Source organism: Mus musculus, chromosome Y (assembly GCF_000001635.26).
Source record: "Mus musculus strain C57BL/6J chromosome Y, GRCm38.p6 C57BL/6J".
Classification (NCBI taxonomy): domain Eukaryota; kingdom Metazoa; phylum Chordata; class Mammalia; order Rodentia; family Muridae; genus Mus; species Mus musculus.
In genome coordinates, this window is record NC_000087.7 from 88402486 (window position 1) to 88416264 (window position 13779).

Sequence of the window (13779 nt, forward strand, 5' to 3'; positions counted from 1 at the left end):
GGAACCCTGTCTCAACAACAACAACAACAACAACAACATCATCAAGTAAAAAAAAAGCAAACGAAAATCAAACGAAAAACAAACAAAACAGAAATACAAACAAAAAATAACAAAACAAACAATCAAATGGAGAAGTTAATAGGAAGTGGTAGTGACCCATAACTTTAATCATAGTACTCAAGAGGCAGAGTGAGGCAGACCTTAGTGAGAGAAAGACTAGTCTGGTCTACACAGTGAGTTTCCTGACAGCCAAATCTAAACATACAGAAACTCAAATAAAATTAACCAAGCAAGCAAACAAACAAACAAAGAAACAAAGAAACAAGGGAAACAAGGAAATAAAAACAGTGTAATTAACAAGTAATTCTCTAGAGCTCAGAATAACATACTCAGATCAACATTTATTTCTTCAGACCTGAGTAAATTTGTCTCTGATGAGGATCCTCTCCTTGAATTTCTAGGTCAATTTAGGTGGTGCTATGACAATTACCCCCAATGATCAAGAAGAAGAGAAAAAAAAAAAAAAAAGGCCAGAGTGGTCACCATGATTCTCTTGTACGCGTAAGCTCTGAGCTAAGTTCTTGCATTCACAAATATCTTCCCAGGGACACAGCACACCACTGTCCTTCTTTATTGTTTCTCCTGACCCAGCTTCAGAATTATTCGATGAAGCCATTGCATCACTGAACTCAAGAACAACTCAAAAATTCGAGGCAATATCAGCCTTTTAGAACTAATAACTTCTAACATGCACATGGACAAACAGGAGCTTTGGCATTTTAGTGGAATTGTGATCTAGATATGGTTAGCAAGGATAATAAATTCAGGAGATAAACTAACCTAGGCCATTCATCTCCCTTGCTAATAAACATGGGGAAAGTAGAATGTACAGTAACTCACTGTAGGAGAGAAAATTTTTAGCTTTCTGTAGCTATGAGGGTCCCAATTACTTCATAAATGTACTTACCCATAGAAAAATATCCTAGTCGTCAAGATCTCCTGATACAGACCAGGCACCAAAAGCCTGTGGGAAAAAATGACCTGGCTTTGACACACCACTGTGAAGATAGTGAACTCACCTTGAATGGATTCTAGCGCCTCCAAGTGGAATAGATGCGCAACCTCCAGCCAGTGCTCTGTGACATCACCCTAGTTCAGCTTACATCATAGAACACCTCTCAGGCTGGTTCCTTCCCTAGTTACACTCAGAAACATTCAGCATCTCGAATTTACCTTTTCATATGGCCTCCTAGAAATAATAAATGAAATCCCAACTGAAAGGCCTGATGATCTGAGTAATATTCTGCCAAAGAATTACACCCTTGCATGGTTTTTATTGTTTGGTTGTTGGATTTTTATTTATTTGTTTGGTTTGTGTTTTGTTTTGTTTCATTTTTGTTTTTATTTTCGTTCTGAGAAAGTCTTCGGTTTCTGCCTTGACAACATCCATGGTGGTTATTTTTCATGTTCCAACCTTTCCCTTGGTTATCTTTAAGCTGTGCTTCTTATCATAAATATTGCCAGATTGTTTGAGGCAGCACACTGGATAGCACACCAATTTTCACTTTATGAAAACCCACAGTTTGAGGAGGACTATTTTTATGCAAACAAACCTGGAATTTGACAGGGTTAAATGACATGTATTGAAACCAATGGCAATCATGAATTATGGATTCTTTGGAAAGTAAGAGGACAACATAGATCTTGGGCATGCTTACAAAGTTGTGATAAAATTAAAAAAAAAACCTGATATCTCCCAGTCATATTTTAAAGGTTTTTAAAATTTACCAGCACTTCTGATTATAAGTAATTTCATAGATTAAATGCAGTAAAACAGGATGAAATAGATGAGGTAATTTTACTTTTGAAATATGTGTAGACAGAATACTGGACACAGGTATGTATAAAATTTACTTACAAATTAGAGGACACTTTAATTGTTCATGGCACATAGATCTTCAGTTCTTCAAAAAAAATCCTTTTCAGTACCTTCCACGGTCCCCACCGTACCCTGTACATCATCTTCATAGGATATGACACTATCCATAGAGAGCTAGATCCTTCAACAACAGTCATCAAAAAAAAAATCATTCCTTAAGGTGTGGCCACAGGCCAATGTGATGGAGGATCTTTATCTGAGATTCTATCTTCCCAGGTTGATTTAAGTTCACAAAAAAAAAATCTAAGAAGGACCACTACATATCCATATCATCAATATTGATTGCCTCACTGTATGAAACATACATGCTATGGAGTGATTTAAGATGTCAAATACTGGATGAATGCCTTAAAAATGAGAGACAGAAGGAGAGAGAGAGAGAGAGAGATAGAGAGAGAGAGAGAGAGAGAGAGAGAGAGAGAGGTAAATATATTTCTCATCTATGTGTATTAGTGCAGCGCTTTGTTTTCAAAAAAATGGATGGAATGGTTAAATACTATATATTAGGTTAGACAAGTAAAACTCAAAATGACTATTGTAAAAATATAAATTTAATAAGGGACATTAAAAAATAGGAGGTATTTTGGAAGAGTAAGCGCAGCAGGAGGGGGGAGATCTGATAGCAATGGAGGATAGTGTGGAGGATGAAGATGGTAAAAGGACACTGTAAACCTGTGCAAAGGGTCACAGAAAAGGCCTGCGACTTGTACACTTAAAAAAAACACTGGTATAAAGTAACAGAGTCCAAATAATATTTTGATTAATTTGGGGATTATAGCTTCAAGACACTAAAAAATATATTTGTATTTTTCAACTCACTTGTGGTTCTTGCTATGTTGAACATGATATGGGTGACAGGATATGGTAAGGTGCTTCAAAGTTTGTGTATCATTTATCATCAAATGCACATGTCACTCAGTGAGCTGCAAGGCTATCACAGGGAAGGAGGTATCTAAAGATCTTAAGTATACATGACGTAGGGAGAATAATGCCCCCACACTACTATAGATGTTGAAATAATCACATGTTTTTCCCAAAAATAATTTTCTGAAGATTAATCCCCAGGTGTGAATTTTAAATAACTGCCCTAAAGTCTGGATTTAAGATTCCTTGAGAATCTTCCAAAACAAAAGGAAATGCAGAATCTTGGTGCTGTAATTGGAGAAACAAGAGAAAAGCAAACAAGAATTCATCACATAAAAACAGACAGAAGAAGTAGGAATAAAGACATATTTAGGCAAGATGAATAGTGAAGTAGAGATTAGAGCAAGCAGAAAGGACTGAGGAGATAGCTCACTGCTTAGGCCCACTGATTGCTTTTGCACAGGACCAGGGTTCAATTTCTAACACCCACATGGTTGTTCACAACCACCTGCAATTCTAGTTCTAGACGATCTGATGACCTCTTTGGACAACACACACACACACAGACACACACACACGCACACACACATATACTCACCCACAGAGAAAAAAAAATATTTTAGAAAACAATTATACAAACAAAAAGGAGTCAAGTATAGTTTTATTCCCCTTTAATACCAGCACTCAGAATCAGGCTAAACTCTGTAAGTTGAATGACTGCCTAGCTAATAGGTGTGTTTTCAGAATTTTATTTTTCTCTTCTTTTTCTTTTTTTTCTTTTTCTTTTTTTTTTATTTTTATTTTAGGACTATTTCAGTATTTGTTTAAAGATTCTAGATTTTTTTTTCTTTTGATTTACTTTTTCTAATGTTTTAGGCTTTTTTCGGGCTTTTTAGTATTTTACAGTTTTCAGGTTTTTTTTTTTTTTTAGAGGGGGGTGTGCGGGAGGGTAAAGCCCTTTGTGTTATTTAGAGTTTTAGGGTTTTAATGGTTTTAAATTTGGTAGGTTTTTTTGTCCTTATAAGTTTTTTGTTTGCTTGTTTGTTTGTTTGTTTTGAGTAGGGTTGAGGTTTATTTTTATTTTATTTATTTATTTATTTATTCATTTATTTATTTATTTATTTAAGGTATTTCAGGGTTTTAGGGCTTTTTAGTGTTTATAAATAATTTTAGGATAATTGTAGTTTTTTGTGTGATTTTGTTCTTCTTGTTGTTGTGTTTTGTTTTGTTTTTGTTTCTTTTTATACTTTTAGTGTTTTATAGGGTTTTAGGATTTTGTAAGGGTTTTTTGTTTTCTTGTGTGTGTGTTTGCTTTTTTTTATAGGCTTAGGATTATTTTTTTATCTTAGGATTTTAGTTAATGTTTCAGGGTTTTGTAGGTATTTTGGGGGAGGGTAGGATTGATTTTATAGTCTCAGGATTTTACTTAGGGTTTCAGGGTATTGTAGGTTTTTTGTTGTTGTTGTTTGTTTGTTTGTATGTTTGTTTTTTTTTTTTTTGGTTTTGCTTTTTTAAGCGGGTTTTCAAGGATTTTATTTTGAGTTTCAGAGTTTTGATGTGTTTTTAGAACTTTTTAAAGGAACTTTTTTTAGGGTTTTACAGTTCTTGTGGGTCTTTTTACTGTTGTTGAGTGAGTTGCCAGGTCACTGCATTGCAATGTAAGCCTGGTCCCAGCAACTTTTCTCATAACACTTGTACAGTACTGCTTTTCAACTTGGCTTTGTTACAAGGTTTAATGAGTGTCTTGGTCTGAATAAGACAACCTCAGGTAGGCTTATATGCTTGACTGCTTGATTCCCTGGTTAATGGAAGTGTTTGGGAAGGATTAGGAGGTGTGGCCTTGTTGGAACAGGTGTGATCACTCCTAGTAAGGAGTGATCTTTAAGGTTTCAATGTCCATACCAGGACTTTGAAACTATGTCTCTGTCTCTGTCTCTGTCTCTGTCTCTGTTTCTCTCTGTCTCTCTCTCTCTCTGTCTCTCTCTCTCTCTCTGTCTGTCTCTCTCTCTCTCTGTCTCTCTCTGTCTCTCCCCCTCACTCTCTCTCCTGGCTGCTTTCAGATCAGGATTCGAAGCTCTCAGCTACCTCTCCGCCACCATGCCTGTCTGCTTCCCACCATGATGATAATGGACTAACCCTTTCAAACTGTGAGCAAGCCCCCAAATAAATGTTTTCTTTTATAAGAAAAAAAAAGAATTTTAGGGTATTTCTTTATTTTTTAGTTTTGTTTTGTTTTTTAATTTAATTAAGGAATTTTTAAAAATTGTTTTAAGCATTTTTTTAAATAAGGTTTGGAAAATGATTTTCTTTTCCAGTGTTTTTGGCAATTTTTTAAGGCAGAAGAATTTGTAGTTGTTGGGGTGGTGGTTTTGTATCTTTTCATTTTCTTTTTTTTTTTAATTGCTTTTTTATTGTCTCATTAGGGATCTAGACTTGTAGAGTTTTTGGATTTTTTTTTTAGGGTTTTATAATTTTTTAGGGTCTTTTTAGAGTTCTTGTGTTTTCTTATTTATAGAATTTTAGGGTTTTAAAAATGTTAATTAAGAATTTAAAAAATAGCTTTTTTGGGTCATTTAGTGTTTGTTTAATAATTTTAGGGTTTTTTAGGGTTTTAGGTTTTGCTTTATTGTTTTAGGGTTTTTTTTACGGTTTTTAAATGATTTTAGGGTTGTTCTCAGTGTATTTGGCAAGATTTTTTTTTAAGGCTTAGTGTGGCTATTGTTCTTTCCTTGTTTGTTTGTTTGTGGTAATTATTTTATGGTTTTTTGGGTCTTTGTAGAGATCTAGAATTTTTTTGTTGATTTTTTTGTTTGTTTGTTTTTCTTTAGGGTTTTAGGTTCTTTTAGTTTTATTTTTTCAAAAATTTTATGTTTTTTTTGTTTGTTTGTTTGTTTGTTTTAGGGTTTTTATTGTTTATTTAAAGCTTCAAGTTTATTTTCTTTTCTCTTCTTTTTTCTTTTTTCTTTTTTAGAGTTTTTAGGGTCTTTAAGGTTCTGTCTCTAAGAACATAGAAACTGAACCTATTGCTTTTAGATTATTTATAAAATGTATTCCATTCTGAAAACAAGAAACACTATAAAGTCATGTTTGTTCATTTGCGTGTATGTCCCCAGGAGCTATAGATTATGTGTGCCTAATGCAGAGCTCTAAATATGTCCTGATCATACAGATTTAATTGTCACATCATGAAAGTTCAAGAACTATACTATAAAGCTATATCTATGTATCCTAGTTTATTCATCTTTCAAACAAATATAGTAGATATGTCACAGAGGGCAGAATTTATTGATCATGATTTCGAAAAAGGACCTCAAAAGTCATTAAATCAAGTATCTTATACTAGCCAAACTCTACCCATCTATCCAGTTCACTCCTGTAAGAATAATTGCACCTGGGTTTTGGTTAATTCTTATTAAATTCTCCAGTTAAAAAGGGTCTTTATTAGCCCCCTTCCAGCTTAGTGAAAAACTCCATTCACTCTCCTTCTGAAAGCAAAAGCATTTTTCTTGCACAGACTATGTTAATTTTACAACATTTGCCCCTGGATGGTTTCCATTTCCACAGTTGTGTTTGCCATGACTCAATATTTCATCTCTATTCAGACAACTCCTCTCATATACCACAGGATAATACACAAAGGCTCATTTGTGAGTCATGCCAAGAAAGCGGAATGAACTTGGGGGATACAGAAGAGGGAAAGACACAAGAGCAACAGAAGTATCATTAAGCTGGATACTACTCTAGAATACTGCATGCTATTCATGTATCCTGGGGATCCAGAAATTCATCTAGACTGGACCCTATTTATCCATTGGTAGGATGTAGTCTGAAGCTTAGCCTATTAACTGGCAGCTCCCAAAGCTTTGAACTGATCCAATGATTGTTATCTTCCACACAATACCCAGTAGTATCCAAGCTACATTCCCTGTCACAGGCAAAAGCCCGGAAAAAGAAAAGAAAGCACTGTACTGTGTGCTAGGGTAGTGCTCATAGTGTCAATCTGCACTGAATCTATTACCACAACTGCAAAGGTATATGGCACAGGCAATCCAAGGATCACCATGCTTCCCATTTTATCTCTCCAGTCTATATATCCTCTCCCAACTCTACACACTATGCTCCTATTCCTAGGGATCATTTAGAGGTCTCATAAATACCACCATGTATAACCCCGGAAGATGAGAGATGTTTGAAGCACATCAATAGATTTTAAGTCTGACAATTGTTGATGTCATCAAAACAATTTTCTGAGGTGTGCTGTGCTTTTGTCAAACGATGGGGCTAGAATGGCCCTGCCAAGATCTAAAGCAGAAATACTAGTTTTTTGTTTGTTTGTTTGTTTTTCTATTATTATATTGGAATATGTCATCATCAATTGCACTTCTTCAGTCTAAAATAACAGGTGATACTTACAGTTATTTGCTGCCATCTCTAAAGTCTGGGCAAGGCAACTCCTGTGATTCTCCAAGCCTTGCTTCTTACCAGTTCTGGGCTATATGCTGTCAGGATAATGTTCTAAACAGGGAACTCTATGGATATCCAGATTTCAATAGTTTTCCTTTCAAAATTATAGTAAAAAAATTCCAATTGTACATTTATTTTAGTATTTCTGGTCAACAATTTCCTACTGAAGTGACAGCAATATTTACTATTTTTATATCTTTATACTAACATTATATTTCTGTTTGATTTGTAGGGGACAGGTTTATTTGAGACAGTCCTACATTACTCATGCTGACCTCAAACTTGCTATATAGCTATGGACAGTCAAAGGCCTTGATCCTCTTGCATTCAACTGCCAAGTGCTGGGATTACAGATTACAGTATCATAGCTATTAAAAGATTTTCTATGACTGATAAAAGAGGTGAGGATTTGACTTTAGGATTTCAGTATTTTTCTAATTGTAGTCATAGTTTACATTGAATAGAGTCATTATGTGAAAGGCAACAGAGATTCTGGTCTTTCAGATTTCTACTCATTAGTAGATCAGTTAATACATTTAAATATCTGCTAAAAATGTCATGGCCTACAGGAGAACAGTAGTTTAAGATCTTGCCTAGCGAGGTTTCTGATTTTTAAGAGATTCAGAAAATAGGAGTAGATTTATGAGTTTAACATGAATGAGCATGTCTTATCTAATTTGCCAATGTTATACATAATAATACAAAACATGCATTTTAAGTTTTTAGAATTATTTTCCTAAAAACATATATATTTATGACCAAATGAGCTAGAATTACTCATAACAAATATTTAATATTATAAAAAGCCTAAATTTTTTTGAAATAAAATGAAACTGATTCTCTTGAATTTATTGTAGTCTGTTATTTTGATAAGTTTTTCTGAGGTTTTTAGAGATCTAAAGACAAAATATTCAGTGTATGTTTTTATGATAATTTTCAAGTAAGTTAGTATACTGAGACTAGGATGGTAAGCCCAATGCCAACACTACAAAGAGGTTCTAGCTTTTGGTATGTAAATGACTACAGTGTTTTTTGCCATGCTATGAAAGGTTTAAAAATTGCCTTCATTTGGAGTATTTATTTATTTTTTATCTTTAGTCCCTATCTGTTTCCTGAACTGACTCAAAATGGCAGCTCCCTCCACGTTGTTCTTATGCAGGAAATGATCTCCTGTTTATTTCAAATTGAATACCCCCCAAACAATTAACCAACCCCCCAAAAAAATGGTTAATATGGTAATTGCCTCAGATCTTACTTGGAAACCATTTGATGACTACAATGATTGTTACATTAACGGGGAGACGATCTAAAATAGTTTGGTGATATTATTACACAGGATTTTTTTGCCATTGTTGTTAGGAAAGTTGTTTCCATACACTTTTTTTTTTTTTTTTTTTTTTTTTTTTACTAAATAGGGACTAAGTTTAGGATTTTAAAACTACTTTGCTAGTTTGATTTGGTTTTCTAAAATTAACGACAGAGTCCAGATGACAACAGTAAGTAATCTTTCTCTATCTTTCAACTATACCTGAGGCTGACATATTGTAAAAACTGGTAATCCTCTCTTCATCTCTCAGCAAATGTCTGTCTCTTGGAAATTTATGATCTCGTCTCCATTAAAATTCTTAGTGGTTTTCATTGGTATAGTATGTGACCATACCTCTCTGATTTACAATTCAGTAGGACTTGAACAGAACCAAGGATAGTTAGATAATGAGACTTAATTTAGTTTCAAGTGTCGAACACAAGGCTAGTTTCTCCATTCCTAATTGATACATAGGTATACGAGGTTAATTATAAAGTTACTTACTATACCAACCACTTGTTTTTCTTGTTCTTTATCGAATTTCTCTACACCCACATACAACTTCTGAAACATATTTTTATACTACTCATATAATTTGTTGTTGATCATGACCCTGTAAAGCAAAGTAATGAAAGCAGTCAAATTTATACAAATAGGAAAAGAACGCTCAAAAAAATTAAATTGTTCTTTTCATACTATAAAAAGAAAAATAGCAGTAAAAAATCATCTAATGGGAAGTAATTGCAGATTTTTTTTCTAAGAGATTATCAGAGAAGTTTTATTTTATGTTTTAGATTTTCAAAATTAAAGTTTACAGACAGACAGATAGATAGATAGATAGATGATAGATAGATAGAAAATAGAGAGGTAGATAGATGATAGATAGATAGATAGATAGATAGATAGATAGATAGATAGATAGATAGATAGATAGATAGATAGATAGATAGGTAATCTTTTTTAGTAAATTAATTGTATTTCAAAGTAGGGTTTTATTCTGTTCTACCAAATAGAAAGTCTATTTTTTTTTCCTATATTGACTCAGTTAAGACTTAGTGTAAAACATAATTCAATTAAAATATACAAATTGCCTGATTATGTAACTGATTTTTTCTATACTGTTAAACATAATAAACCATAAAGTACATTTCTAAAACTTTGTGCAATACTTCCGTATTTCCACAACAAATGTAAATCAAAATTTAAAGTCTCATTAACATTTACTTAAAGTAGAAAATACTTTTCTGTTACTCGCACCAAGCAAGTGAAAGATCTGTGTGACAAGAACTTCAAGTCTCTGAAGAAAGAAATTGAAAATCTCAGAAAATGGAAAGACCTACCATGCTCATAGATTGGCACGATTAATTCAGTAAAAATGGTGATCTTGCCAAAAGCAATCTATAAATTCAGTGAAATCACAATCAAAATTCAAGCTCAATTATTCATAAAGATAGAAAGAACAATTTACAAAATCATCTGAAATAAAAAAAAAAAAATCCAGGATATTGAAAAACTATTCTCAACATTAAAAGAAGTACAGGGGGAAACATCCTCGACCTCAAGCTGTAGAATAGAGCAATAGAGATAAAAATATATGCAAATGATACAAAGACAATGACTTTATTAAATACACAGGCAAATGGAAGGATATAAAATATATCATCCTGTGTGAGGTAACCCAATCCCAAAATTACAAACATGGTACACACTCACTGATAAAGGGATATTATTCTAAAAATTCAGAATATCCAAAATGTAATTCACAGACCACATGAAGCTCAAGCAGAAGGAAGATGAGAGTGTGGGTGTTTCAATCCCTCTTAGAATGGGGAACAAAATACTCCTTGGAAAAAAATATGGAGACAAAGTGCAGAGCAGAGACTGAAGGAATAACTATCCATTGTTTGCCCAACCTGTGGATCCATCCCATATACAGACACCAAACCCAGTCACTATTGTGGATACCAACACTTGCTTGCTGACAGGAGCCAAATATGGCTATCTCCTGAGAAGCTCAGCCATTTCTTGGCAAGAAAAGAGGCTGATGCTCACAGACAAATATCAGACTGATCATGGGGTTCCCAGTAGACAAGATACAGGAAGAACTGAAGGAGCTGAATGGGTTTGCAACCTTATAGGAATAACAACAATATGAACCAACCAGACTGTCCAGAGCACCCAGGGACTAAGCACCAACCCATGGTTCCAGCTGCATATATAGCAGAGTAGGACCTTGTCAGACATCTGTGGGAGGAGAGGTTCTTGGTCCTGTGAAGGCTTGATTCCCCAGTGTAGGCATGTACCAGGGTGGGGAGGGTAAAATTGAAAGATGGAGGAGACCCTCATAAAAACACAGAGAGGGTAAATGGAATAGGGATTATCTGGGGTGAAACAAAGAAATGACTAATATTTGAAATGTAAAGAAACATAATATCTAGTAAAAATAAATAAATAAATAGATAGATAGATAAATAAATAAAAATAAAAATAGTTACAAAATACTACATATAAAAAGAATAATTCACTATGATGTCATACAGTATATTAACTAATATTTCCTAATATAGAAATTATGCTAATACTATATAGTTTAAAAAATTATATATCCAAAAATGTACCTTCAAATTTTCCCTGAAGATTTTGTACTGGAAATCTATAAAGAAATTAATGTTTTAAAAAGTACAGATGCAGATCTTAGAGTTTGATGGCTCAGCTTTTGACATACAGGCATGACAATGAGAGTTTGACCCACAACACTATACCCTCCAAGAAAACCATTAAAATTAAAGATTAATCATACAGAATTATTGTTTGGAATATACATCATATACAAAATGTTAACATAGATTACTTGCTATACAATCAATTATACTTTCATTGAAATACTTACACTAAGAAGGAAATAATAAGTTTGAACATAATACAGTGTATCTCCAATTACTTCTTCAGAATTTGCATTTTAATTATCATTAGTTACTGAAGATTCTGTTCTTGTTTGGTAATACAACAAGATATATAAACAATTATTATTATTATTATTTTTTTTTTTGCAAATATTAATGAAATACTTTTCGCCTGACTGGACTTATATTTTAATGCTACACAAAGAAGCTCTGGATTCAATCTTCAACAATGAAAAAATAAATAAATAAAAAATAAAATTTAAGTATAAAAAATATAGAAGACATGTTTCCTTAGGCCCCAGTAAATTTGTAAGGCTGAGTACTTCATTTTCAAGGCCAGTCCAAACTGCACATGTGCTAAGATAATACTGAGATACAGAGTTAGAGCTTACCTTCCTATACCAAAACAACACATACATAAACACAGCCTTCCCTGAATCATGTCTGAAGTACCAGCTCTTCTGAGGTTGAGAGGAGCCTCTGGATTTGGAAGCACTTTGGCGCCTATATACGCAAATTTTGGAAATCTGGCCTTTCAAAACCAGGTAAAGGAAAATGAAGACTGGTCTTCAGTTTGTTTTTTGAATTCCTGGTGGGCAGCAGCAGTACAGAAAAGGATCTAGTCTGTTTCCACCAGTAACTGACCGCCAGTTTACTCACAACTCACATCCCCAGGCCCCAAGAATACTTTTAGGGTCTCCAATTCCCTAGCCTTCCTGGTTTCAGCTAGGTGATAATTTGTTCAATCTCCTGCCCATAGCGAAAAAGTTCTCTGTTTTTCTTGGGTAAAGTGGATTGTGAACCCAGAAGCATTAACCACAGGAGTCCAATGAGGGTCACCTGCTCTCAGTTCTCCTTTAGTAACACCTCCATCCCTCCACCATCATCCCGCTGGGACCCCCAGCTGAACCAGGATTAACCATCTTTCAACAGTTCACTGACTTCCTCCACAGAGACTTCTGCCTACCATGCTTCCTCCAGAACTTTACTTCCTCAGGAACTCAGCTTCCTGGCCACCACAAAGCATACTGAGTAACAGGGTTTGGACAGCAGGAAAACAATCTTAGCCAAACCCATTGCTGATTGTTCCTGTTTACACATTCCTACAAAGAGTGAGAGAGGATTTATCAGTCATCTGTCATCACAGTAGCAAAAAGGTGGTAGTATTTTAGCTTCCACTTCTACTCTGAGTTTTTCCATTTTTCAAGTTTGCAATAAAGTTACTATTATTCTGAGATGAATGCTTTTGCAAAAAACATCACATCCAATGAAACTGAATTCTATCATCAACTAACGTCTGTGACACTCTCGAAGCAGAACAATTCTTCATTGAAACTGTTGATCAATGACATCATGGATAGACCATCTTAATAAACACCCATTCCTTAAGTGAATGTACCCTGTTACCTGTGGCCTGAGAAGGACAACAATCACTCAAATCAAATAGCGTTGTACATAGCAGGAAATTAGTATCCAAAAATAATGCCTACAGTTCATTCCTTGCTGCAGCAGATATGTCAACTCTTCCCTTAGCTACTATGGAGGTAAAATACTTTGGTGATGTGAGGGATATTCAAGTACAGCCTTATTACAATGAAATCCAGTGTCCATAAACTGTTCTTCTTTTTTTCTTTTTTTTTTTGTATCACAGTAAGCCAAGATTTTATATTAATTTTATATTTATTAGATACTTTCTTCATTTACATTCCAAAAGTCCCCTCCCGCCTCCCCTCTCCCCCCTCCTTGATCCCCAAAATACCTATTCCCACCTCCAGGCCCTAGTAGTACCTTGAGCTGAGGCATATAACCTTCACAAAACCATAGGCCTCTCCCCCCACACATGGCCTACCAGGCCATCCCCTGCTACACATTCAACTAGAGACATGAGCTCTGGAGGTACTGGTTAGTTAATATTGTTGTTCTTATTTAGGGTTTCAAACAACCTCAGTTCCTAGGGTACTTTCTCTAGCTCCTCCATTGGGGGTCCTGTGTTCCATCCAATAGATGATTGTGAGCATCCACTTCTGTATTTGCCAGTCACTGGACTATCCTCACACAAGACAACTTCAGGGTCCTGTTAGCATAATCTGTAAGTCAAGAATTTTAAGATCTCCTAAAAACAAAACACACAAACAACAAACAAACCAAAAGACTATTTATGTTCACCAAAAAAACTAATAGTGATATATTATTTTAATATATCATACAGTTAATATATTTGGAGTTATTTAAAATTTATGAGAGAAATGTATTTTCAGTATTGCTGCAGACAAACATATCAATAAGACTATTCAATTGATTGT